This window comes from Ictidomys tridecemlineatus, chromosome 10, assembly GCF_052094955.1.
Source record: "Ictidomys tridecemlineatus isolate mIctTri1 chromosome 10, mIctTri1.hap1, whole genome shotgun sequence".
NCBI classification, from domain to species: domain Eukaryota; kingdom Metazoa; phylum Chordata; class Mammalia; order Rodentia; family Sciuridae; genus Ictidomys; species Ictidomys tridecemlineatus.
Window position 1 is genome coordinate 76,116,098 of NC_135486.1, and position 27,523 is coordinate 76,143,620.

The following is a 27,523-nucleotide window of genomic DNA, read 5'->3' on the forward strand; positions in this document are numbered from 1 at the left end:
GGCACCAAAAGGACATAGGACTTTACCAATGTCACCAAGTGTAAGATCTTACAACATTCGGTAATCACAAAAGTAGTGCTTATGGTAAAAAAAAAAAAAAATTGTGAACAGTATACTAATATAGAGAATGAAAAGCCAGGGGCTGGGATTGTGGCTCAGTAGCAGAGAACTTGCCTAGTGGGTGTGAGGCACTGGGTTTGATCCTCAGCACCACATAAAAATAAACAAATAAAATAGAGGTATTGTGTCCACCACCAACAACTAAAAAAATAGTTTAAAAGAAAAGAAAAGCAAAGGTTCCACTTAACAGATTCTTCCCCAATAGGAATCCACTGTTAAGTGTTTGATATGAATCATTCTATATTTATTTCTATGCATTTTATATACACACACACACACATACACATCACACACACACACGCGCACGCATGCAAACATAGAGTATTTTGAGGTTTGGGGGTGGTTTGTTTGTTTCATCTTAGGTGGTGCTAGAGATTGAATCCAGGTGCCCTACCATTGAGCTACACATCCACAATCCCCCGTCTTTTTTAAATTTTGAGACAGGGTCTTGCTAAGTCGCCCATACTGCCTTTGAACTTGCAATCCTCCTGCCTCAGCTTCCTGAGTAGCTGGGATTACTAGCATGAGCCACAACACCTGGAATAGTACATTCTTTTTTAAAAACTCAAATGGTTTATCATATATATTATTCTGTAATTTAGATTTTCATTTTAGTTATATTTAAATGCTCATTTTGACCACAAGAATGGGAAATTATAGTCCAAATATGCATAATGTCAAAATATATTCTACTGTCATATATAAGTAAAAAGAACAAATAAAAAATTTAAAAATCTTAAATTTTAAAGGCCAATTTTTTTGCCATTACATATAAACTAATTTCATTTTTAGGAGCTTCATTATATTCTGGATATACCATATTTATTTCACTATTCCTCTATTAGCAAACATTTCATTTATTTGAAGTATACTGGCATTGCAAAAAAAAAAAAAAAAAAGAAGAAGAAAGAGACATCCTCAGGCATAATTTTTTGCATATCTACCAGAATTTTTGCAAGAAATTTTTCAAGGAAGAATCTTTGGGTCACTGGATAGCCTGCATTTAAATTTAGATTGAATCACACAGCAATTTATGATTACCTTTTTGATCTTTTGCTTTTAATCTACAAACAAAAGTCATAAATATTTTAAAATGGGAGGGTTTGTGCCAGTATTGGGAGAGGCCCTTGGCATTGGAGAAAGAACAAGATCTGCATTGTGCTGGGCTGTCACTCATACTTCAAGACATCTGACACCCCTGACTCTGCTTATTAAAAGCCAGGTGCACCCTGCATTAATTACATAACAAGTCACTTCAAACTTAGCATCTTAAAACAATACACATTCATTATCTCACAGTTTCTGTTGGCTGGGAATCTGGGAGTGGCTTAGCTGGGTGGATGCGGTTCAGGGTCTCTCCCAAGCCCAAGCCCACACTCGATGTGTCAGAAAGGCCTGCAATCTTCTGAGACTTGACTGAGATCAAAGGATCTGCTTCCAGGCTCACTTGCTTTTATGACTTGTTTGCAGGAAACTTCAGTTCCTTGCCACGTGGGCTTCTCATGATTTGCTCACAACAAGGCTTTCCACAGAGCAAGTAAGCCAAGAGAGTGTGACAGGGAATTCAGAAGCTGAGATGACTTTTAGAACCTTATCTCTGATGTGGCATAAAAACTTCAGTTCTGCTGAATTTTATTAGCACATAGACAAACACTGATACAACACAGGAGGGACTACAAAAGAGCATGAATACCAGCAGGTAAGGCTCGCTTATCTTGGAAGATGGCTACCATTCACCTGTACCCATTGTCTCAGCAATGATATCCCACACAAAATAATATCCCACACATACTTCTAGCCATCCTCATATCCTCAAGAAGAACTACCTCCTATTACAGAAAGGATATGAAGCACAAAGAAGAGACTGGGTAAAACAACTCCTTACCAACAGTAAACCTATACCATACTACCTCTCAGTGAATGCATTTGTAGATAATCTCCAGAAAGTCATTTGTGTTTTATTGGTACTCCTCAGAAAAAATAGAAATGATGATAATAATCATCTATTATATTAACAGAAGGTTTTTTCCCTCATGCCTAAAGACCTCAATATGTCCTCATACTGGACACAGTGAGTTTACAATTTGAAACTCTTCTCCAATTTTCCCCAATGCAGTTAAGATTCAGTCTGGTGCTATAGCTTTTATTACTTTCCAAACTTAATTATTAATTAAACATTTTTGTATGGTAAAGATCTGCTAATCTTACAAAGAACTCCTTAATGTGAGATGAGAGGAGTTGGAAGATGTCAAGAATTGTAATAATGTTGTTCATGCACGTTGAGTATCCCTAATTCCAAAATCCAAAGTCCAAATGCCTCATAATCTCAAACTTTTTAAGCACTGACATGACACCACAAGTGAAAAATTCCACACTATGAGACTTTTGTTTCCTGCACAAAATCATTCACATTAATGCATAAAATTATTAAAAATATACCTTCAGCTATATGTATAAGGAGGATATGAAACAGATTTCATGATTAGACTTGAAATTAATCCCTGACATATTTCATTATGTATATGCAAATATCCCCAAATCTGAAAAAAAAATGAAATCCAAATGCTTCTGGTTCTAAGAATTTAGAATAAGTGATACTCAGCCTATAATGATGATGGTGATGGTCTCAGGGCTTTATAGTCAAAATCTCATGTAAATCCTACAACAATCTGGTGGGGCTGGACATTGTTGTTCTTAATTTATCAGGGAACTTAGTGCTGAGCAGATGGAGTAATAACTAAGTGGCACAGCCAGGACAGAAGTCATGTCCGTCTGAACTAGCCTCTGCTCCTAACTAGGACGTAGTCAGGACTGAATATTTACACTAACAACACAATAAGGGAATAGAAATTAGTTCTTTTAGAAAGTCTAAAGGAAGAAACACACACACACACACACACACAAAGACCAAAATGTGTAGAATCCTCAAAAATGGGAGAAATCATTATTTTAATTCCCCCCAAATTGCTTGTGGACAAAAGACTTTCCCAAAATTAGACTTTCCCCAAACTTAAAAGAAGATGTGATTATGAATAATGTCAGATTTTTTTTTTGAAAATTTGGGAACAGATGCCTTATTTTCACACAAATACAGTGGAGCATCAAATTGTGTGTCAATCATTCAGAGCCAGCAGGAGCCTCACGGCATAGAAGGCCAGCCCCTACCCTCTGCTCAGTTGGTCCAGTCAAGGCAGTCCTTCCTCTATTCACATCCATTCACATCCATCTGAGCCCTTACCAACCTAATCTGTCAGGATTTTGAGTTCCACATTTATTCTAGTCCTGCTAAATTTTTAAAACTGATAATAACTATTGTTATTGATCACCACTGTATACCAGGCATAGTTTGGGGAATATTAGCTATGTGATCTCATTTCATCATTATAACACCTCTTTCCAGATGAGGAAACCAGGTGATTGAGCAACTTTCAAATGTCAAAGGCAGTAAGAACGTCAATCAAATTCAGAACGATCTCATTCCAAAGGCTTCATTCTTTATACCACATCCCCCTGAGGATGTGACGTGAAAAGTTTGGCAAGTATATTATTAAGACAATATTGACACCTTATTTTGAGCTATGGCAAATTACTCTCTCTCTTCTCACCTCCCTCTCGGCTACACAGTTTTAATTAGCTATATATTTTTAGTTCTTTTCTTTATATCTTTAAGAATTTGTAGGCCATTTGAAAAGACATTATAGATATGAAAATCTTGTAGTCGTTTGGTTGGAGAAAAATGATAAGAGACTCTAATCATCAAAATATACTTGGTGGTATTTGGATATAAAACTCAAAAGGGCATGTCCCAGGATTCAGCTCCATGTGTACATCGTGAGCGAGCTTAGTGTAAGAGTCAGCCAAAAGGAACACACAGTGACCTACAGTGGTTCATTAATGAACAATCAATGAATATACTTTGGGCAGCAGGGATATTCCTGCCATTGTATTTGGGGTGGACTATGAAATTGTCTCTTCTAAATAACAGAGGGGATATAAACTTAACTTTGTTAAAAAGGAAAAATATCAACAGATAATGATGGGCATCATGATGAACATTATGCTCAAAATCAAAATAACCAAACCAACAAGTGAAACCTCATGTATAAATAGATTTCTCCACAATTAACATCAATAGCAGTGATTTCATTTGGGCAAAACAATACCATCTGTCATACCAAACGCTAATTTCTACTTTATGAGTTTTGAGGTTTTGCTACTACTCAAAAGGTTTTTATTTTATCATTGAATAAGAGCTACAAGAATATTCTTTACATCTGGTTTAAATATTTAAATGAATGCATTATCAGAAGCCTTTCAATTGAAAGTCACAAAAACCCAAACCAACCTGGTTGTGTCTATCCTTCCCAACCCCCTAAGCAATTTCTGGATCCAAAACTTTGTAATCATCTTTTTATTCATGCTTCACAACTAAATATAGATATCACCCAAGTTCCTGCCCTTAGTCTTCTTTTCCATTGGTATGTTTTCATTTAGGGGAATTCACCCATTTCTGCAGCTATGATTATTGTGAAATGATTCCTTAATCTCTATGTCACCATCCCTTCAAACCCACATTTCTGATTCCCTTGATGATCATCATTACCTTCTGTTTAACATACCCCAGGGCAGAACACACACACACACACTTGAAAAACAAGTTTGCCATTGACAGAGCCCTGAGAAGAGCCTCAGCTCTGTTTCTCTCTCTCTCTCTTTTTTAAGGAGATATTTCAATAATTTCTTGAGACCTCACTTTTCTCTCGGATTTTCTATCCCTATGTCTCCCTGCATGGGTACTGATGGAATGTCTATGGCACTGGAAGAACTAAGGAAATGTTGAATTAGGGATGTATCTTACTGGGTTTGGCTGGATATATCCATGTGGCTTGCAACCACTCTGCACTCTAGGTATGGTTATTGCCAGTTGTCCTGTTGGGGGAATGACTTCCAGGAATATCCCCACTGCCCAGTAGTCTCAGGTACCCTGCTTCGTGACATGTAGATGCAGAGCCAGAAGGCATATCATATCATAAATGTGTCCTCCTGAACCCAGAACCAAAAAAATTCAAGGAATGGAAGGAAAAACAAGTTTGAAATGTGCACATGGTTCTCACTAAAACTGTCAGAATAGCAGTCCTCTCCTGTCAGGAGTATGCAGCAGGACAGCAGAGAGCATTTTAGATGCACTCTATTTTTTTCTTTCTTTCTTGACAGGAATCATGTGAAACAGAATCATCTTAAGTTCTGTGTTTACAGGACACAAACTGTAACCGAAATACAAACAGAAAGTATGTCTGTAACAGGTCATATATGAAAAAAAGAACTGTCTGAATTTTCAAAATATTAACCTATAAAATAAAATACAATAACAATCTATAAAGTAAATTAATGATACATCTATGAAGTGACAACGTCTTGACTCTCATTATTTTGATCTCTATGGTATATATAGAGTGGGTATATTTGCCCCAAATTTAACATAAGACCCAAATAAGTTGTCCAGTCCTGAACTTATTTCTCATGGCACAGAAGAAAGCTCACCCCTGCCTCACTGAGCCAGAATCTTTGTCTCAGCTCTCCTCATTAGGATGCTCCTGAGACAGGTGCCAATCCTACACCATGTTGTTTGCAGGGCTCACCGTGGCTGGCTTTGCCATGAGACACATGGCTAACGATGTTGAAGTGCCAGGTGGCACTTGTGCTGCTCTAGGGGGTACTGCCAATCAGCCAGAGGGGCTGTCTGCCTTTGATGAGTGGTTGCATTCCTCCCTGACATGTGACTTTAGCTAGGAAGTTTCTTCCTCTAACTTCTTATTTAAAAAATAAAAGTTATCCTACAGAAAAGTGAAAAAAAAAATTATATGAAACTAGCAGTACATCCAGGACCCAGATTTAATTTTAACACTGAGAGCAGGGAGGGAGTATCAGAGATAGAACCCAGGGGCACTCAACCACTGAGCAACATCCTTAGCCTTTTTGTATTTTATTTAGAGACAGGGTCTCACTGAGTTGCTCAGTGCCTTGCTAAATCGCTAAGGCTAGCTTTGAACGCACAATCTTCCTGCCTCAGCCTCCTGAACTGCTAGGGTTACAGGTGTGTGCCACCATGCCCAGTGGTAATTTTTAACATTTTGCCACACTGGCTTTCTCTTGCTCAATCCCTCTGTCACCCTCTCTCCCCCTCTACAGCCCACCCCCATTTGAAACTAAGTTGCAGACACAGGATATTTCACCTTACAACCTTCTGCACCTATCTTCTAAGAATGAAGACATTCCCCCACATAACCGTAGCCAAAACTGCAACCAACCTACACCCCAAGAATTTTAACACTGGTATAAAAACATCTACTACACAGCCCCAATTCCAAGTTCCCTTGTTGTTTTCCACCGCTCTTTTTCAAAGACCAATCAAGAGCCAGATAACTTACTTGGTTCTCAAGACTCTTCAGCCTCGTTTTATCTAGAACAGTACCCTGTTAATTTTCTTTTCTTTTCTTTATTGACATTTTTTAAAGAGTTTAGGCCAGTTTCCTCATAGAACATCCCCACAATGTAGATTTGCTTATTTCCACGTGATTATATTGCAGGTAAGCATTTGGGGCAAAATATGACATGTGTGCTTTCTACTGGTTGACATCCAGTGGCACATGAAAACTTTGTCATTATTCATGCCAAGTTGGTCACTAAGTTAAAATGGTTTCTGCCAGACCTCTCTATTATAAAGTCATATTTTCCCATTTGTAATGAACAAGTCATCGATGGATGGTCAAGTTGGACTTCAAAAATCATGTGAAAACAATAGCTACCTTGTGGAACCAACCTAGATGCCCTTCAATAGATGAATGGATAAAGAATTTGTGATATATATACACAATGGAATATTACTCAGCATTAAAAGAGAATAAAATTATGGCATTTGCAGGTAAATGGAGTTGGAGAATCATGCTAAGTGAAGTAAGCCGATCCCAAAAAACCAAAGACCGAATGTTTTCTCTGATACGTGGATGCTGATCCATAACAGGGGTGGATGCAGGCAGCATGGGAGGAATGGAGGAACTATAGATAGGAAAGACGGTGGAATGAGATGGACAACATTATCCTAGGTACATGTATGAAGACACGAATGGTGTGACTCTACTTTGTGTACAACCAGAGACATGAGAAATTGTGTTCTATAGGTGTACTATGAATTGAAATGTATTCTACTGTCATATTTAACAAATTAAAATAAAGAAATAAATTCTTTTAAAAATCGTAACAATTCTGTACCTCTGCAATTTTTAGCCCAATGGTTGTAACATCATTATTACTAAATGGCTGCAAAAATCACATTTTTCTTTCTAATTCTTTAATTCAGTTTACAACGTATTGGCTAGTTATTTATCTGCTTCTTTTTTCTTTCTAAAGAAGTCTTTCCTCCAGGCATGGTGGCACACACTTGTAATCCCAGCAGCTTGGGAGCCTGAAGAGGAAGTTCAAAGCCAGCCTCAGCAACTTAGCAAGGCACTAAGCAACTTAGCAAGACCCTGTCTCTAAATAAATTACAGGTACATGTATGACTCTACATATGGTGCGACGCTGCATTGTGTGCAACCAGAGAAATGAAAAGTTGTGCGGAAGCTGTATACAATGAATCAAAATGCATTCTGCTGTCGCCTATACCTAATTAAAATAAATTAGTTAATTAAATTAAAAAATGTAAAAAGGATTAGAGATATGGCTCAATGGTTAAGCACCTCTGAGTTCAATCTCTGGTACAAAAAAAAAAAAAGTAGTTTTCCCTCCCCTGCAAATATACCTTTATATAGGAGTATTACATAGTGTCTATACAGGTATAGTATCATTTCATATAGTATCACTTTAAACTCATGGATTTCTTCTTATTTCATTTTTTAGTCTATTGTCATTATTATTTTTAGTGTCTATATTGCCTAAAAGAAACCAGCAGGAACGTCCTCTTCAAAGACAGATTCTCTGAACTTTCTTTTTTATCTTCTGGTCCTGGGGATTGAACCTAGGGCACTCAGCCACTGAGCTTCATTCAGATCTTTTATTTTGAGATAGATCCCACTAAGTTGCTCAGGCTGGCTTTGAACTTGGGATCCTCCTGCCTCAGCCTCAGGAGTCCCTGGGACTATAGGCACATATCACCTTCCCCAGCTCCTCTAAACTTTTAACACATCTCCCATTATCAAGGCTAGCTTTACGGGAATGTAACCCATGCAGATGCACAAGACCCCACGCTTAGAAAGGCCTCTTGCTTGGTTTAATACTCTACTGTCGCTGTCTTGTGGTTCTTAATCATTTTTCAGTGAGGGACACTGCTTTTTAATTTTTTTTCCTGGGCTCTGTAAAAATCACATTGGTGGACCTACCTATGGGTCTGTGAGCACTTTCCTACTTTCCAGCATAGGAGGTTCCAAACCCATTATACTTCCCCTGCCCCAATCCAAGCTATTGCTCTAAGACGTGTTCCTTTCTGAGGGAAATGTTACTTACAAGCCAAGATCTGCCTACTACATGTGAGCACTGCTCCCGGACTAATATTGTTTCAAGGCTCTGTTGGTGGGAAGGGAAACTGGGAGTTCATATGGAAGCTGACCATTCTAACCCAGGAGCACAGGGTTCCTCCACTCCACACTACCTCCTCTTACAGTGAGAGCCTCAGGTCCCTGCAAAATCAGTATGTTTTTTCATTTGCTGCATCCCACAATACAAGCAAAATAGATTTTAGCATCATGATGGTAATATTACTACCAAATACAAACCTGGTTTGTAGGTGTTCTTTTCTATAGAACATATTCTACTCATCAAAGTATGAGGTTCAAAAGGTACTGGCTATTCTTTTCCTGGGTTATTATGCTAGCCACTTGCTGTTTGCAACTTTCTTTTAAAGTCCCCTTTAATTTTAAAAAAAAATTTTATTCTAATTTGTTGTATATGACAGCAGAATGCATTACGATTCATATCACACATATAGAACACAATTTTTCATATCTCTGGTAGTATACAAAGTATATTCACACCATTTGTGTCTTCATACATGTACACTGGGTAATGACGTCCATCTCATTCCACCATCATTTCTAACTCCATGCCCCCTCTCTTCCCCTCCCACCCCTTTACCTATCTAGAGTTCATCTATTCCTCCCATGCTCCCCCTCTCTACCCCACTATGAATCAGCCTCCTTATATCAGAGAAAACCTTTAGCATTTGGTTTTTTGGGATTGGCTAACTCCACTTAGCATTATATTCTCCAACTCCACCCATTTACCTGCAAATGCCATGATTTTATTCTCTTTTATTGTTGAGTAATATTCCATTGTGTATATATACCACATTTTTTTAATCCATTCATCTGTTGAAGGGCATCTGGGTTGGTTCCACGATGCAGCTATTGTGAATTGAGCTGCTATAAATATTGATGTGGCTGTGTCCCTATAGTATACTATTTTTAAGTCCTTTGGGTATGGACTGAGGAGTGGAATAGCTGGGTCAAATGCTGGCTCCATTCCCAGTTTTCCAAGAAATCTCCATACTGCTTTCCCTATTGGCTGCACCAATTTGCAGTCCCACAAGCAATGTATGAATGTGCTTTTTCCTCCACATCCTCACCAACACTTATTGTTGTTTGTATTAGTCCCTTTAATTTTTGAATATGTAAAATACTTACTTGGCTCAAAAATCAAAATTACATAAAGAGATACATTCACAAAAGTGTCCCTGTCACTAATATCCCTATTCTTTTCTTCTCTTTATACCTATTCCCAACAGGTAATCATTTTCTTTGTTCCCTGGTTTATCTCCCATGTGATTCTTAAGAAAATTAATTCTTTTTCTCTTTTCCTCCCCTCTCCTTTTCCTTAAGAGAGAGAAAGAGAGAGAGAGAGAGAGAGAGAGAGAGAGAGAGAGAGAGAGAATTTTAATATTTATTTATTTATTCTTTTTAGTTTTCGGCGGACACAACATCTTTATTTGTATGTGGTGCTGAAGATCGAACCTGGGCCGCACGCATGCCAGGCAAGCGCGCTACCGCTTGAGCCACATCCCCAGCCCCTCCCCTCTCCTTTTAACACCAATTATGTTTTTATGCTTTTTCACCTTGCTTTTTTCCTCCATGTTTTTATTGGTACATTACATTTATATATAATAGTGGGATCATTTTTACATAACCACACATGCACACAATATACTAGTATAATTTAGTCACTATCCTACCCCATAACCTTGCTTTTTAGTTTTAAAATTTTTTTAGTTGTTGATAGACCTTTATTTTATTTATTTATTTTTATGTGGTGCTGAGAATCGAACCCAGTTGCCTCACACACGCCAGGCAAGTGCGCTACCACTAAGCCACCACCACAGCCCCATCACCTTGCTTTTTATACTTAACAATATGGCCATAAAGATCTCCTTCATTCTTTTTTTATAGCTGCATAGTACTCTTTTTATATGTCTATTCTATAATTGATTCAACCATTCTCTTTATGAATGAGGATTTGGGGTGTGTTTTCAATATTTTGCAATTTAACACCACCTCAATATCTTTTGGGGGTGTCATTTGGCATTCTAGAGGGGCTATTTCCTCAGAGTAAAGTCACTGAAATTGGGTTTTTGGATTGAAGGGAACAGCCCTTGCTGACATCTTGATTGTGGTCCACTGAGACCCATTTGTTATCTCATTCACAGCGAATTCTCCTCCACAGAAGTTGAATTGTTTTGCACTCTTGTCAGAGCACCTGAAAGTGCCTCTTACAGCCTGCCAAGTTCTGCCCCAGAACTCTCTGACTTTGACCCTCCTACCTCCTTCTTCCTAGCTGAAGACCCTTGTGATGACACTGGACCAACCCAGAAGAGCTGGAATAATCTCCTTTCAACCTGAGAGGATCATCAACCCTGTCTGCAAACTTGGTCCCCGCTCCCATGAAACATCTCAGGCTCTGGGGTTAGCGGGTGGACATCTTCGGGGGGGATACTCTGCCTACTACACCAAGCATTACCAAAACTTCTCCTTCCTAAACCTGCTTCAACGGAGTGTTTACATTCAAAAGTATACAAAAGCCTGGAAAATAAGGTGTATCTTTACTAACGGTCCCTTGGGGACTCAGGGAAGGGAGTTTATTTTTTCATGTAGTCAGTCCCTTTTGGACATCTCTTCCTGAGGTTTCTCCCCAGCATTCCCCATAGCAACTGTCAGAACTTCCTCCTTTCTCTTCATTCTCTTTCTCTCACACAAGTCCTTTCGGGATCACCCAGCCTTTCTTATTTACAGGAACCCACCCCACCCAGCTCTCTGCCTCCCCAATTTGCATCCCTGTTTGCCACATCCAAAACTCCCGGTAGAAGGTCAGCATGTCTAGTGTGCTATTCCCACCTCCAGGGCCAGTCTCCAACCATTTCCACTGGCATTATGCTCAGAAATGTCGGTCTTGGCCTCTGCTCCCACTGAGGTTGAATAATAAAATCCTGGGTAGAAGATTGGGGAGTGGAGAAGAGGAGAAGTGGAGAAGAGTATCTACTCTCCCTGCTCCTGTTGGGCCATGTTCCCTCTCAAAAGCTTTTAACTCTCAGGTATTCAGCTGTAGTTCTCCCTCTAGGTTCTGGTAATCATTACCTCCCCCTTGCCCTTTCAGATCTTAGAAAGGTTAACATCTGCTATAGCTAGTTCTGGGGGCTTCACTACCCCTAGATAACTCCCTTAAACGTTATCCACACCTTTGTAAATAATCCCTCATTAAATTCTTTTTTTTTTTTTAAGAGAGAGAGAGAGAGAAATTTTTTTAATATTTATTTTTTAGTTTTTGGTGGACACAACATCTTTATTTTATTATTATGTGGTGCTGAGGATCGAACCAGCGCCCCACGCATGCCAGGTGAGCGTGCTACCATTTGAGCCACATCCCCAGCCCCCACTCATTAAATTCTCTACCATGTGTTTCCTGCAGGGACTCCGACAATAGAATAAGGAAGAGGCCTTGCAAATACATAAAACAATTTTAAAATGTCTTCTGACACTTGCTACAACATAATGAACCTTGAAGGCATCATGCTAAGTGAAATAAGCCAGTTGCAAAAAGACAAAACACTGCATGCTTCCACTTCTAGGTATGACATACCTAGAGTACGTTCAACAAGACAGAAGAATGGTCATTACCAGGGGTAAAAGAGGGGTAGTTGGGAAACATGGGCTTTAGTATTAAATTAGAAAGTTTAGGGGTTGGGGTTGTGGCTCAGTGGTAGAGCGCTTGCCTTGCTTGCATGAGGCACTGGGTTCGATCCTCAGCACTACATAAAAATACATAAATAAAGGTTTTAAAATAAAAAGAATACAGAGTTTTAGTTTAAGAAGATGAGAAAGTTCTGGATTCAAATGGTAGTGATGGTTGCCCATCATGTGTGTACTTATTATCCCTGAACTGTACGCTTAAAAATGGTTAGGATGCTAAATTGTATGTTATTCAATGTGAATAACTTTAAAATGTGTATTTTGCCATAATAAAAAGAAAAAAAAAACTTTGAAATGCCTGTCACATAATGAAAGGATCTCAGAGTATATCCAGGGATGGGATATACCCAGGCAGGCCAGGAGAAAATGGTGGGGTGACCTGAAAGAAGCTTACAAGAAAGAGGGCTGAGAAATCATAACAGAAGACCCAGGCACCATGAGCCTGACCAAGAACAAGGTCTTGCATGACTTTCCACTTCATGAAGGTTCTGCAGTAATACCCTATCAGACACCTAAAAGTTGTCACAGCACTTCTACAATTACAAATAAATGCATGCATCCCTCTTCTGCCATGCGAAGGATCATGATGATTAGATTTGTTGCTTTGTCCCAGCTCAGTCACAGTGGTCACGGTGATCCTTCAATATTTGAATGAATGGATGGACTCTGGGTACAGTGCTGATTGGCAGCTTGATCTGTTCCTGCCCAGCCCCATTGGGAGCCTGTCTAGATCTCAGGGTTACATAAGATTGTAAATAAAATAACTATTAGTGTGACCTCTGTAAAACTCCAGGGGCAGAAGCAGCACTGCTGTACCACATGTAAAGGAGACAGGGAAATGAGAGTTGTTCAGAATGAGCTTTCAAGTCAGGGAATTGCAGAATTCACAGCAGAAAATCCCCAGGCCGCGTGGCATTTGAAACCATCTTCTGACTTTTCTTCTGTTTATCCAGTCCACCTCAACACATCCTAATGTCACCCATTCTGGAGCTTTAAGATGGCCTTTCTCTCTTTTTCTATGTTACAGCTTTGGAACTCCATCAATCAAATTAGTTATATTTAATGGACTTTCCATTTATTAATATATTTCTTGAGATATCTTTGAAAGGGGAGGACCTGCCCATCTGCTCACATATTTTTATCTCAGCTCATGGTTCATTTTAATGCCAGTGGCTTATAACTCTTGACTTTAAACCTAGTCCGAGGTTTCTATTGTCAGGTCATAATCTGGTTTACAAATGAGCACTGAAGTTTTCAGACGGCTCTGGGGATAATGAAGGCTATTCAAGACACCATTTCCTTGATTCCTTTACCACACAAACCCTAACAAAATTTAAATTCTGCACATGCCAGCTCCCCCTTTATCTTGCTAGGGCTTTGGGATTCCATGTCCATTCCTCTTTCCTGTCAATGTCTTTGGTTTCTTTTCATCTCTGACTGACTCAGAATATCTTTTTTTTTTTTTTTTTAAATCTTAAAAACCAAGTTCAATCTGGCTTTTGTCTCATGTTTCTCACTGGGGCTCAAATTCCCAATAATGAAACCATTTCCCTCCTACCCTCCTTCTCAGCCAAGGCTGAGTCTGAAACACTGAGGTTTGGGGACAACTAATGGGCACAATGTCCAAGCCTAGCACTCCATGCAGGGAGTCCCTGATCTTTCCACAGAAAAGCTAGAAGGAAGGCACAAGGAAAGAATGTTGGGAGCATTGAGTTTCTCATGGAAAGAATTTTATAGACTGTGCTCTTCCTGGATCCTGAAGCGTTTGTCACATCTCCTCCAAGGTAGCTAATGCTTTTCTATAGGATTTCAGCACAATTTTGCCAAAGGGTCTACACTGTATTTCAATAGTCTCTCCTGTGGCATTCTTTTTCCACATGATGGGTGCTCCAGCTCATTCTGCCCCTAACCCTTGTCTGTGCCACTGAGCACACAACATCTCTGTGAATTAGCAATAAAAAAGGAATGAAGTACCGATTCCTGCTACAACTTGGATAAACCTTGTAAACCTTAGGCTGAGTCAAAGAAGCCAGAGACAAAAGACTATGCACTTTAATGATTCCAATTATTTGCAATGTCCAGACTAGGCCAATCCACAGAGAGAGATTAGTAGTTGCCAGGGAGGGAGGGATGGAGAGTGATTGCTAATGGGTACAGGACGTCTTTGGGGATGATGAAATGTTCTAAAGTTGACTGGGATGACAGTTGCATAATTTTGTGAATATACTAAACACCATTCAATTGTACAATTTAAATGGGTGAGTCATACCATGTGTGAATTATATCTCAATAAAGCTGTTGTGTGCGTGCGCGCATGCGCGCGCGCACACACACACACACACACACACACACACACACACCCCAACTTGGGGAAGGGCAGAAAGAAGTTGGTGAAAGAAAATGAGCAATGAAATTTAGAAAAATCAGAGAAAGAGATTTTAAAGGAAAGGAAAAAATGATCTTGTAAAAAAAATAGGGCTTTTTACCCAATTCCCAAGAAGAGTGCTGTCTCTAAAGCATGTTCTAGAAACTGTAGGAACCAGCAGGAGGTGGGGCAGGGGGAGCCTGGATCAATGCTGCCAAAGTGGAAAACAGACAAAGGGCAAAGCTAACAACGGAATCAAATACACCAAAGAGAACAGTCGGAACACCAGGAAGCTGGCAGGGACAAAGGGACAGGAAAATGATTTTGAAATAAAAATTAAATGGGACAAGGAGCACACTTTCTCTTCTCCCCACTCCACACACATCCTCTCTACCCACAATTCTCCCCTCCTTCCCGTCCTCCCCCTCTTCTTTTCCTGACTCCTGCCCCCCTCAGAGTCCTTGCTCCAGCTTAATGGACAGCGAGCTCAAGCAGGGCCCTTCTGCCACAAAAGTGTCCTTTCTGGACAGCCAGCTTGCCTCCCTTGCTCTGATGGGTAAGCCTCAAACACCATAGCCTTGGAAACATGCACAGGAGGTTCGCAGTGGTCCTGAGGGTCAGCATGGGCTTTTGCCAGCACCCAGCTCCTGAGGGGCTGTGCCTTATCCTTGGTCCTTGACAGAAGGCCAGGGAGCCCCACGGGGGGCTATTCATGGAAGCAGCCAGGAAGAAACTACCTTCACAAAGCCACTGGGGAAAGTCCCTTCTTGGAGGTTGCTCAGCATCCTGTTGGAGCTGGCTCTGTGGACTTCCTGTCTGCCACACATCTGCCCAGGGCCCTGGACCATGAGGCAGGAAGTCCTGAGCTCTTTTATTTAGTGGTGACATGTGGCCTGGGGCAAATCATTTAAACCCACTTCCCATTCTGCATTCGTGCAACAACTTTTGCTTCCACGTTGCCAAGGGTCCCAGCCGCGGTTGTGATTCCCATCTGGATCAGGATTAGAGCCTCCATCTCAATCTCCTGACCTAGCTCTTAGCAGATAGACACAGGGTAATTATCAGAGTGACATTCTGATGGTGCCTTACAAAGAGCTGTGAAGAACACAAGTCTACACAAGGTGACAGACTGTCCAAACTTTTTTTTTTTTAAAGTAACTTCAAATCATATAAATACATGGTTTAAAAAGAAAAACCTGGTATGAAGCAATGTGTCTTTGGCAGATAAGGACAGACAAGGGTCTGGGAGGACCCAGAGTTGGGGAAAGAGCCGCCACCCTTTATGTTTTCTCCCATATAGAATAACAAGCCACCCGGCAGCACTGTAAGGACTCCATGTCAAGAGTGAGCTGACCTTACTCACATTCCTTCGGATGTATGCATGGCAACCCATTTGGGGACTAAAAGTGACCTGAAACTTCAAGGATCTGATTTGATGCACAGGTCTGGAAATGTGTATTATGCACATGGAAATTGGAAATTCAATCCCTGAAAAAAGTTTTTAAAATCAATTACCACCACCCCACTCCCACTCCATTCACTTTCCTCCAAGTTCAAGGGATAAGTTCACCAAATTACCAGAAAAATATAACGAAGGGCATGATTTCATGCATATTATACCATCAGGGAGCATTTATTGGGTACCTAATTGCTTATGGTTCTGGGCTAATCACCCATACCAAGAGAATTGCACAGAACTGGTCTGAGCCTCTTCTCTGGCTTTCAAGACCTTACCATGTAAGGTAACCAGCACTCACCTGGACAGACAGGTTCAGGACACAGCAACAGCAGACAGAAACTTAAAACACCCCAGAGACAAGACACTGAAGCATTTAGCAGGTCCGCTTGGGTGCATCGTAGGGATGGGGAGCCAGGAGAGAACTCATCTGGCAGGAGTAGATGGTGGGTTTCCTAGAGACCCTTGGGTTCAATTGCAGATACTCCCCTCACAATTAGGGGTTAGAAGATCCCAAACCAATCTCTGGGTAGGGATAAAAGGCTACATGGCATTAAGTGGCAGGTTAGAAGGGCCTGAATAGGAAGAGGCAGAGAGCAAGTGGCCAGGGTGTGGCCAGCAGAGAAAAGCAAAGCAGAGGTGGCTCTTCTGAGAGGAGACAAACCAGGAGAACAGGACCCAGGACAGCTGTGGCTGGCAGCCCCAGCCACACCTCCAGCCCCAAGGGCTTTTTTAGGCCTTCTGTGATGCCCAGAGACCTAGAAGACCTGGAAGATCTGGCAGTAGAAACAGGGAGGCAGAAGATCTAGGGAAGGTTAAAACATGCCAAGTGGAAGACAAGGGGCGACGGCTGACCAAAACCAAAGTCACAGGGTCACAGAACCACTGGAGACCCCAAAAGAGCCCTGGGTATTTCTGTAGATGGAAGAAAACCAGCCAGGAGGAGATCCCCAGGGCCTGGAAGGTTCTGCTGATCTCTGCCTCTCATTTAGAATCAGGTCTCCTACAGGGATTTGCAAATAGTTAAACCTGATTCAGCATCCTTCAGCTTCCAAACTCAAAAGGAATTCTCTGAAAATTCTGTCATTTAAAAGGCATTGCAAAAGCAACGACCTTTCCTAAACCTGTAAGAGAAATCAGGTTGCAGGGCAAACCGCTGCCCCCAGAATAGGAGAGACAGATGGATGCAACCAGAGAATTTTAACTTGCCCTGGAAAATACCTACAAACAGAAGTCAGAAGGTCTGTGAGTCTGCATTGTTCAATGTGGACAAGTCTAAGAGTTAAAAATCTCCAGAGGATTCAATCACACAGTGGCCTATACACTTTTGTGAGTTTTACTTTCTGGACCTTGACCAGGTAGGTACTCACAATGAATAGTAGAGAAAAAAAAAATCCTCTGTGCTTGTGTTCTGGCAAGAAGAGGGAAAAGAAACCATTCTGAAGTATACCAGAACATCCTTATTCTTCATAAGATCTGCCCTCTTGAGGAGCTAGTTAACCTGATCAGAGCCTAAGCTATCAGAGTCTAGAGGAGAGGAACATACACAATCTCCTCTAGCTGTCCTGTTCCACCAAAGGTGCAGAAGATGACCCCAAATGAAAAATCCTTGTGAAGTTCACACCCCAGAGACACCGGCCCACCAAAAGACCCACACCTAATCCTAGGACTGAAGTCCTCTCATCCCGATGCATCCTACTTCCACATTACTGAAGGGCTGTTTGCTGAAGTGTCTTTTACATCACCTCCATCTTTCAACCCAAAATAATAAGGGCCTACTCAAAGGTAAAACACACACGCACCACTCACACCCCAACCAAGCAAGCCCCAGAACCGGAGCCGCTGATGGCAGAAATGTGGGAACCATCTCACCAGGATCTGAAGACAACTCTGATAAGCTAAGGGCTCTGGTGGAAAATCGTAGACAATTTGTGAGAGATGGAAACTCCAAGAAATATATATATATATATATATATATTTTTTTTTAAAGCTAGAAATAGAAAACATTGTAAAAGAAATGGCACACACCTACCAGGGGCTCAGTTACGGATGGAACACAGCTGAGGAAAGAATCTCTGAGCTTCAGGGTGAGACAATAGAAATTTCCAAAACTGAAAAGAGCTAAAAAAAACAAAAAACAAAAAACAAAAAACCAGCCTGTTTCTGATTAATAATTCTAAGCTCTTCCAGCCATTTTAGATCCATGGCAGGACCCACCCCCCACCTCACCCCTTTTAACTGCAGTTAAGACATGGAGCATATGACATCAGATCTAAACCAAACACACCCTGGGCCTGCGGAGATAAGACTCTGGGTAAGCCTCCTCCGCCCTGCCTGACTCTGCCCTCTGTGAGGCACTAAGGGGGAGCGCCCTTCCAGGGTGACAGGGGCTGGACCTAAGTCTCAGAATTTCTCTCTCAAGCCCCTCCAATAACACACATACTTCTGTTCATATTTGGTTTTTTTGTTTTTTTTTTTTTTGGTTTTTGTTTCTGTTTTTTAAAGGCCAATCAGGTCCAGTGGCAAAAACACTTATCACCTCAGTGATTCTGGAGGCTAAAGCAGAAGAATCACAAGTTTGAGGCAAAACCCCCATCTCAAAACAAAAAATAAAAAGGACTGGGGATGTAGCTCAGTGATAAAATGCCCTGGTTTCAATTTCCAGTACCCACCTCCAAAAAAAAAAAAAGGTCTAAAGCAATCTTAATGATAAATAAAAGATGGAGGGAGTGTGTTTTTTGGAAGTTAACACAGAATTTAGGGCTGAGGTTGTGGCTCAGTGGTAGAGCACTTGCCTGGCATGTGTGAGGGTTTGATTCTCAGCACTGCATATAAATAAATATGAATAAAATAAAGATCCATCTACATCTAAAAAAAATTAGAAAAAAAAGAATATAACTGATAATTGACAGAATTCACAGAAGAGAAAATACTAATGGCTAACGAGGTTGCTCAACCTCACTAAAACTCATGGAATTATCAATTATAATAGTGAAATGCTATGTTTTTACAGAACAAACAATAAAATTCTAGATTGTCCTTATCCAAGATGAAGAAGTAGGTTCTTTTGGGGCATGATGGTACACACCTGTAATCCCAGCAGCTCAGGAGGCTGAGACAGCAGGATCATAAATTCAAAGCTAGTCTCGGCAATTTAGTGAGGCCCTAAGCAACTTAATAAGACCCTCTCTCAAAATAAAAAATTAAAAACGGACTGGGAATATGGCTCAGTGGTTAAGCTCTCCTGGGTTCAATCCTTGATATAAAAAGAAAGAGTTTCTCTCCAATACACTGGTGATACACTGACTTCACTTTTTTGTTTTGGTCTGGTTTGGGTTTTGGATGGCAGTATTTGACAGTATTTCCTTCGAGTCCATGCAATTCACTGCAGGTGTCTGCTGAGTTTCCATCTGTCTTCATTACTCAGGTATGTATGTTCATAAAACAGCAAAGAACATTAACAATAGGGGAAAAATGGAAACAATTTCCAGAGCCATCTTTAAGAATACTGGTTGGATTCTGACACATCCCTGGAATACAATGTAGCAGAAAAAATAAAGAGTGACAATTTATATGGAAAAGTCCATCTAAATGGTCTTATGGAAAGACCTCAAAGACATATTGTTAATCTAAAGCTGCAGGTTTCAGAACACTGCAGGAAGTATTGTGTCACGTACACATGAATTATATAAAGTCATACATGTCTTTATATAATTGTGATCACCAGATGCATATCAGAAAATTTGGACAGATTTATACCAGACTGATAATATCAATCAGCTTGGGGGAAAGGAAGTAGGTTGGTGATTACAGGATTGTCTTTGTGCTGTTAAAAACAAAGTATCAAGGCTGGGGTTGTGGCTCAGTGGTAGAGCACTTGCCTAGCATGTGTGAAGCACTGGGATTGATTCTCAGCACCACATATAAATAAATAAAATAAAGATCCATTAACAACTAAAATATTATTTTTTAAAAAAACGTATCACAGACTAGGTAACTTACGAGCAATAGAAATTTGTTTCTCACAATTCTGGAAGCCAGGAATTTCAAGATCAAGATGCCAGAAACATTGTCTGGTGAAGGGCCATTTGGGCTTCTAAGATGACACATTGAACACTGTGTCCTCATATGGCAGAAAGGATAGGAAAAGGGAGAAACCCCTCCCTCAAGCCCCATTAGAAATAAGGATCCTGCTGAGTGCTATGGGGTACATCTCTAATCCCAGCTGTTTGGCAGGCTGAGGCAGGAGGATCTCAAGTTCCTGGCAGGCCTGGCCAATATAGCTAGTTAGAAACTGTTGCAAAATTTAAAAAATAAAAATAAAAGGACTGGGCATATAGCTCAGTGGTAGAGCACCCTGGGTTCAATCCTTAGTATCCTAAATAAATAAATAAATAAATAAATAAATAAATGCAAGCCCTAATTGCATCCACAAAGCACCTGTCCTCATGAGTTAGTCACCTCCTCATGGACCCATGTTCTTAATACTGTCCCTTAGTTAATAAGTTTCAACACACAAATGGGGGTGGAGGGAGGGTCACATTCAGACCTAGCAAGAATTAGAAGAGATTTTTGTCTTTATCTATAGGAAAAAAAAATTTAAAGTAAGAATGTATTTATGTGTTACTTGTGTAATTAAAAATAAAATTTTAAAATAATGGATAAAAGGAACAAGAATATCTGTCTTCATGAGCCAGACAAATAAACTGATGGAGGGATCATGCATTGGGAGGGATGGAACTTTTCTCCCTGAGAAGCTGGGCAAGGTACACCCCCTCCCTTCCTCTACTTCCAGAATCTACCATTTGGCACTTGGGTCCCATACAGTTCTGTTAGCTGCATGGCTCCAGACCTATCCTGAAGGAGTGTCGTATCCCACTACTACTAAGCCCATTCCTCTAAATAAGGAATTGTCCTCATAGACCTAGAGACAATTATTCTGAGAGCTAAACAGCCAGGAATCTCAATGGCACAGAATCCTCTAGAGTCAAAAAAAAAAAAAAAAAAAAGATCATTTATCTTGGCTTGGCTCCAGGGGCCTGGAGGTGGGCAGCGTTCGTTCGTTATAACAAGTCACCAGTGAGAGAATTTATGAGTGACAAGGATGGTGAGAATATAGCATCACCTGGGCCTGCAACCTGAGACAAAAGTAACACTGGGTCAGGTTGAAACAAACAGGTAAACAAAAGCAAAACAGGCATCAGGGAGAGGAAACCGTCTGGAAAGGAGGAACAGCCACTCGCCAGCTGACATGGTTCCTTGGTAGTTCCCCCTCCACACCTCCCTTTGACCTCTGGCTTTCCAGCTGAGGACTCACCAGCTGAAGCACCCAGGGGCTCCTCATCCCCAGGGAATGTTTGGCATAACATATTAGCCACATATGCTTTTATTTTCTTTCAAGAGGATCAAAATAACATTTTTTATTTCAATACAGCTACCTCAAACGCTTAAAAAATATTTTGCTGGCACCGATGACAGTCACAGGTGCATAGATGCAGTGAGGCGGCACGACCCGCTCTTCGTCATTTACATAAGGAATGGTGACTTCATGCAGGGGGGCATGGCAAGGACCAAGTATGCTAAAAATGTATGGTAATTTTGACTCTTTGGAAGTTCTAATGAGAAAATATGACCAGATATTGAATCTCAGGTCTTAGCATAACCAATGGAAAAATATGCTTTGTATATATAATGGACCTACTGTGACCCACCATCTGTAGCTTCTCAGATTAAACCATACCCAGTTAGAATTCTGCTGTTTCAGTTGTTGAATAGAGAAAAGACACACACACACACACACACACACACACACACACACACACACACGCATATGTATAATAATATACTGTTACATATTTCTGCATGTTTGAAATTTTTCATAATAAAAAAATTGGGGAAAAAAAATCTGTTGCTTCTTCCAAAATCTCTTTAGATCATCCTGGGTCAGGTTGAAACAAACGGGTAAACAAAAGCAAGACAGGTCGCCTGGAAAGGAAACTGTCTGGAAAGGAAGAACAGCCACTGGCTGTTCTGACTTCACTAGTTTGTGGCTCACAAATTCCCAGCAGGCTCCCTTGACTCCACTGAGCAGCCCTGTCCATAGAGAGACAATGAGACTCTCCTACAGCGAGCTTCTACAGGCCGCTCCCCTGCCGCTCAACCCAAAGTGACAAAACTCCTCTGCCCAGCTCTCCTGGTGGCTCAACCCAAAGTGACAAAACTCCTCTGCCCAGCTCTCCTGGTTCTCAGAGTCCGGCCCCTCCATCCTGCTTCACCTCGGTTCTCCGTGACCTGTGGACTGGCCTTGTCCCAACATCCGCGGCATCTCTTCTATGGGGTACCAGGAATGCTCTCCCTGTGACTTTCACTGACTTGTCTAAATGTGATTTACACAAGTCTCATCCTACATCTTACTTCTTCTGCTCATTCTGTCTTTAGCACCTGAAATTTGAATGATAATCACCTAACCCCCTGTCACTTGGAGGCAAATGAAATTCCTCCATAGCCAAAAAAAAAAAAAAAAAAAAGATTGTCTCTCAGCTACTTAAGAAACAGGAAACAAAAGAAATAAGAACCAGCTGACAGATGTTGATAAATTATTTATCAATTTCAATAGAATAATAATGCTTCTGAGGATGTACAAAGGTAAAATCACCACCCATTTGCAAACACGTCAGGCATTGTTTGACACGCAGCAGTACCCCACAGCAGGTACTGTTCTAGGCATTTAAGATACATCAGTGAATAAAACAGACCACCATTTGTAGAATCTACATTCTAGTGTTTGGGGGTCAGGAAAAAAAACTCATATGCAAAATAAGGGTATTATACAATATATTCAAGGATGACAAATCTATAAAAAGAAGAAATAGAAAAAATTAAGTGGATTCAAGTGTGCCAGGTGGGGAATATTCCAGGGAGTGGTGATTGCAATTTTAAATTGCATGGTCAGGGAGGCTTCACTGCAAAGGTGGCATTTGGAAAGACTTGAAGGGGAGGGAGTTGGCCTTGAAGATATCTGGGGGAACAGCATTCCAGAAGCCACACAGAAAGAACCTACCTAAGAACAAGCCCAGTGATACTCATGCTCCTTTGCAGATCTCAGGGTGGACCCTTCCAACTTCGCAGCAAGGACCACCAAGCGTCCTCACCACCTGTCTGCCTGCCTTTCTTCCTGACACCCCGCTTTCCAGCAGCCCTGGCTTTCCAGCGGCCCTGGCTTTCCAGCCACGACACTACACACTGTCTCCTGCATTGCACATGAAGACTATCTCGTAAATGTTACTTGATTAGGGGCATGTCGGTAATGCTGTACTTTTGTAGCTCTCCAGCATCTACTCCATCACAGATCTCCAGGGAGACTCTGGAGACACATTGGTTGGGGCTGGGTGTATAGGTCGGTGGCAGAGCACAGGCTTGGCATGTGCTGGGGTCAATCCCCAGCACACAGCTGTTACCCAATCGATGGCCTCTGGGACCAAGGTCTTCAGTTCTATTTTGGAGCCCATTTCTTTTGTTGATTTCATGTTGTGTCCTCTGGAGGATTCTAAATAAGACTTAGAAGATCACATGGGAAAGAAAGAATTATCCATTTCAAACGTCTGATAGAAGCTGACCGGGTTCCTTGTGTGGGGGAGGACCAGGTAAGGCAGAAGAGCAGAGGGGGAGGGAGCCGCCAGGCCTGTGGGGACAGCACTGTGGCGGGCCCACAGGAAACACCAGTGACTCCAGCTTCTCCCAGTGCTCAGGGAGGCCTCGAGGCTCGAGGACAATCTGCTTCATGTGAAGTCACACCAAGGCACACAGGGAGCTACAATTTGTACCTGCATTTTAACTTAAAAACACGAACTCTAAATCACGTTTATTTCCATAAGGAAGTCATAATGGCTAGTAAGAGATGGAGAAAAGTGAAAAAAATAAAAATTAGGATTTCAGCCAGGCACAGTGGCGCACACCTGTAATCCCAATGGCTGGGGAGGCTGAGGCAGGAGGATCGTGAGTTCAAAGCCAGCCTCAGCAACAGTGAGGCACCAAGCAACTCAGTGAGAGACTCTTGTCTCTAAATCAAATACAAAATAAGGCTGGGGATGTGGCTCCGTGGTTGATTGCCTCTGAGTTCAATCTCTGGTACCAAAACCAAAACAAAAAATTAGGATTTCATCTGCCCTGATTCTCAGTCATTTATTATTATACTGCTGTGCACACGCTTTAAAAACCAAGACGAACAAAATGACCCAAGCAGAAGCACCTTGTTGCCTTAATTAGATTGAATTCTATCTCAGCCCAGTGAGAGAAAGAGCAATTTTTCCAACTGCACTTGGGGGAAAACCCAACTTTTTCTTCAGAATTTGTTTCTTGACAGAGACGAAGTGGGCGGGTGGTTTGTTTCTTCACCTGACCATTTATTTCCCTGTCTCCCAAAGAACACAATCACTTCGGGCTAATTCAGCCTCAAGCCCAGGGGTCCAGTGAGTCGGTGGTCTGTCCATTCAGGGCCCTGGGCCCTGTACTGACCCTATAGTGATGAACGAGACAGGTGGGGTCCCTGCCCCTGGAAATCCAATGATCTGGGGACGGACAGAGTCACTAAGCAAGTAATGTCATGAATAAATATTGAAAGGACTGTCCTGGTGGGTATGGGGAAGGAGTTCAGAGGGACTTGGCCTGCCTGGGCCTGGGTGTGGGGTTCCCTGGGGCCAGGCTTTCTTAAGGAAGGATGGTTCCCGTGGACCTTGAAGGGGGACATGAAGGAAGGCTGGAGTGCTCCCAGGTGGGAGGGGGCCTAGTGATTACAAGGACTGAAACCACGGAGGAAAGCAGAGTGGGGAGGGAATGTGTGAACCAGGTCTCTCCCCAGACACGGCACCAAACATTATAAAGAGAAAGACTCATTGGCTCTCACAAGCATGGAGGCTAACAAGTTCCAGAAGTGAGTCACCAAGATGGAGACCCAGGAGAACCTTGGTTTAGGTCCAGTCTGAGTCCAAAGGCTGAGGAACCAGGAGAGCCAATGGTTGCCATCTAAAAGGCAGCAGATGTCTCCACTCAAAGGCACTGGACAGGAGGAATTCTCCCCTGTTCAGAACAGGCTATTAGTTCTCGTTAGGTCTTCCACTGATTGGACGAGGTCCACACACATGAGGAAAGGCAATCTGCCTTTAATCAATCCACTGATATAAATATTCATCTCATCTCAAAACACTTTCAGGGAAACACCTAGAATGTTTGATCAAATTTCTGGTCACCCCATGTCCAAGTCAAGATGACACATGAAACTAACCATTACTGGGGTGGTGAGAAATGAGGCCTTTAAGCAATGCTAAGAGTTTTTTAATCTTCATTCTAAGAGTGATGGAATAGCCATCCAAGAACTTCAAGAAAAGGGCAGAAATACCCTGATGAGTGTTGTGTGCAGGAAGGAGATGGGTGGGAGAAAATTCAAGAAAAGCTTCATGGAAGAAGTTAGGTCTTGAAGACTGAATTGGGTTTGATAATTTGGACAGGAATCCAAAGCATGTCAATCTAGCCAAGGAACAAAGGGAGAAGCTAAGGTTATTTGATAACTAGATCATGGGTGACTTGAAGTTGGGAACTGTGGAGGGGGAAAGAATATAAAACGAGCAAAGCAAGATAGCTGGAAGACAAACCAGAGAGACCGGGGTAGTGGGTTGGGGATCCAGAACTATTTTACAGCTCCTGAGGAGAACCTGGTGGTGAGGACTGTTGATGAGGTGATTGGCAGCTGGAGAGGGTGTGATGGAGCACACGGCACCGGGGAAGCAGTTAGGGACTGAAAGGGGAAGAGGCAGAAATGCAGAGCAGAGACAAATTCAGGGAACTCATCTGAGGTCAGAGCAACAGAACTTAGCAACCCGTCGGACACAGAGAATGAGGAAGGGGAAGGAGTGAGCTGGAACCCGACATTGCTAAGCCTGAGTGATTAAGTGAAGAGCCACATCCTGGCCATATAAGGGAATCGGGAAGAAGATGGAAAATCTGGGCTTATTTCAAGGCAGAATAGAAGAGAGGAAGGAAGAGGGAAAATGAAAACTTCCACATTAGACGTATTCAATTGGAGGTGCTCCTACCTCCAGCAGGTAGTTCAAATTGACGGGTCTGGAACTTAGGAGAGAAGTTGGAGATGGAAATACAGACGTGGGAGTCATCACAATCATCATATCCCAGCTCTTTGGGATTTTAAAATTGAGTAAAATCTCACCCCCCCCCAAAGTTTAACATAATTAACTTTTCTATGTCATCTACTGTCACCCCCACTTCACAGAGGACCAAACATTGCAATTCCAAAAAAGAATAAAAGCCATTATCTCAGAATAAAGGGCTCTTTAAGATTGTGTGTGCGTATGGTGCTGGGGATCGAAGCCAGGGCCTTGCACATGCTAGACAAGCGCTCTGCCACTGAGCCACACCCCAGCCTGGCGACTCTTAAACGGAATAAGTTTAGCCTTATGAAAAACTCCCTCCACGGTGCCCATTTTTCTCCTTTTGCTACAAACCTGTGAAACTGGTGTCACAGATGTCTGGTTTGCATTTGGCCAGCTTAGATTTGAGACGGGTAGGGGACGGGAGGCCGAAACTGTGAGATTTGATGAGAAGCCTTAGAAGGTCACCAGAGTTCACTCAGGAGAGGGTAAAAGGGAAGAAAAAGAAACCTTAGGAGGTTGACACTCAGCAGAGGAGCCGGGCAGACAAGCAGAAGCAATGGGGAGAGAAAAAAAAAAGAAAAAAACGGTAAAAAAAAAAAATGAGGCCAAAGACATAAACAAGAAAATCGAAATAAGAGGAATCCTTCCACCTGGCAGGTGTGATCTGATAGAAATTGCATCTCTGCTGTGGTACAGAAGAGATTTCAATTAATGTGGTGAAGAGGAAACTGCATGACCCTTGTCACCAGAAAGATTTACTACACTAAAGCCACCAACCAGAAAGGGGGACGGCAAACTACAGCCCTTGAGCCACCTCTGCCTACCACTGTCTTCATACAACACGTGGGCTAAGAATACTTTTTATATTTTTAAATGATCCTTTTTTTAATTCAAAAAAGAACACTATTTTGCAGCATATGAAAATTATGTGAAATTCAAATTTCAACTTCCATAAATAGTTTGGTTGGATGGCAGTCGCCCTCGGTATTTACATATCATCTGTGGTGGCTTTCGTGATGCATGACAAGGTTGATATATGAAATAGACTGGTCCAAAAGTCTAAAAAAAAAAAAAATTATTATTTTTTTTTTTTGGCAGGGGCGGGATGTTGGAATGAAACCCAAGGTCTCAGGAGTGCTGGGCAAGTGCTCTACAACTAAACTGTATCCCAAGCTTGAAAATCTACAATATC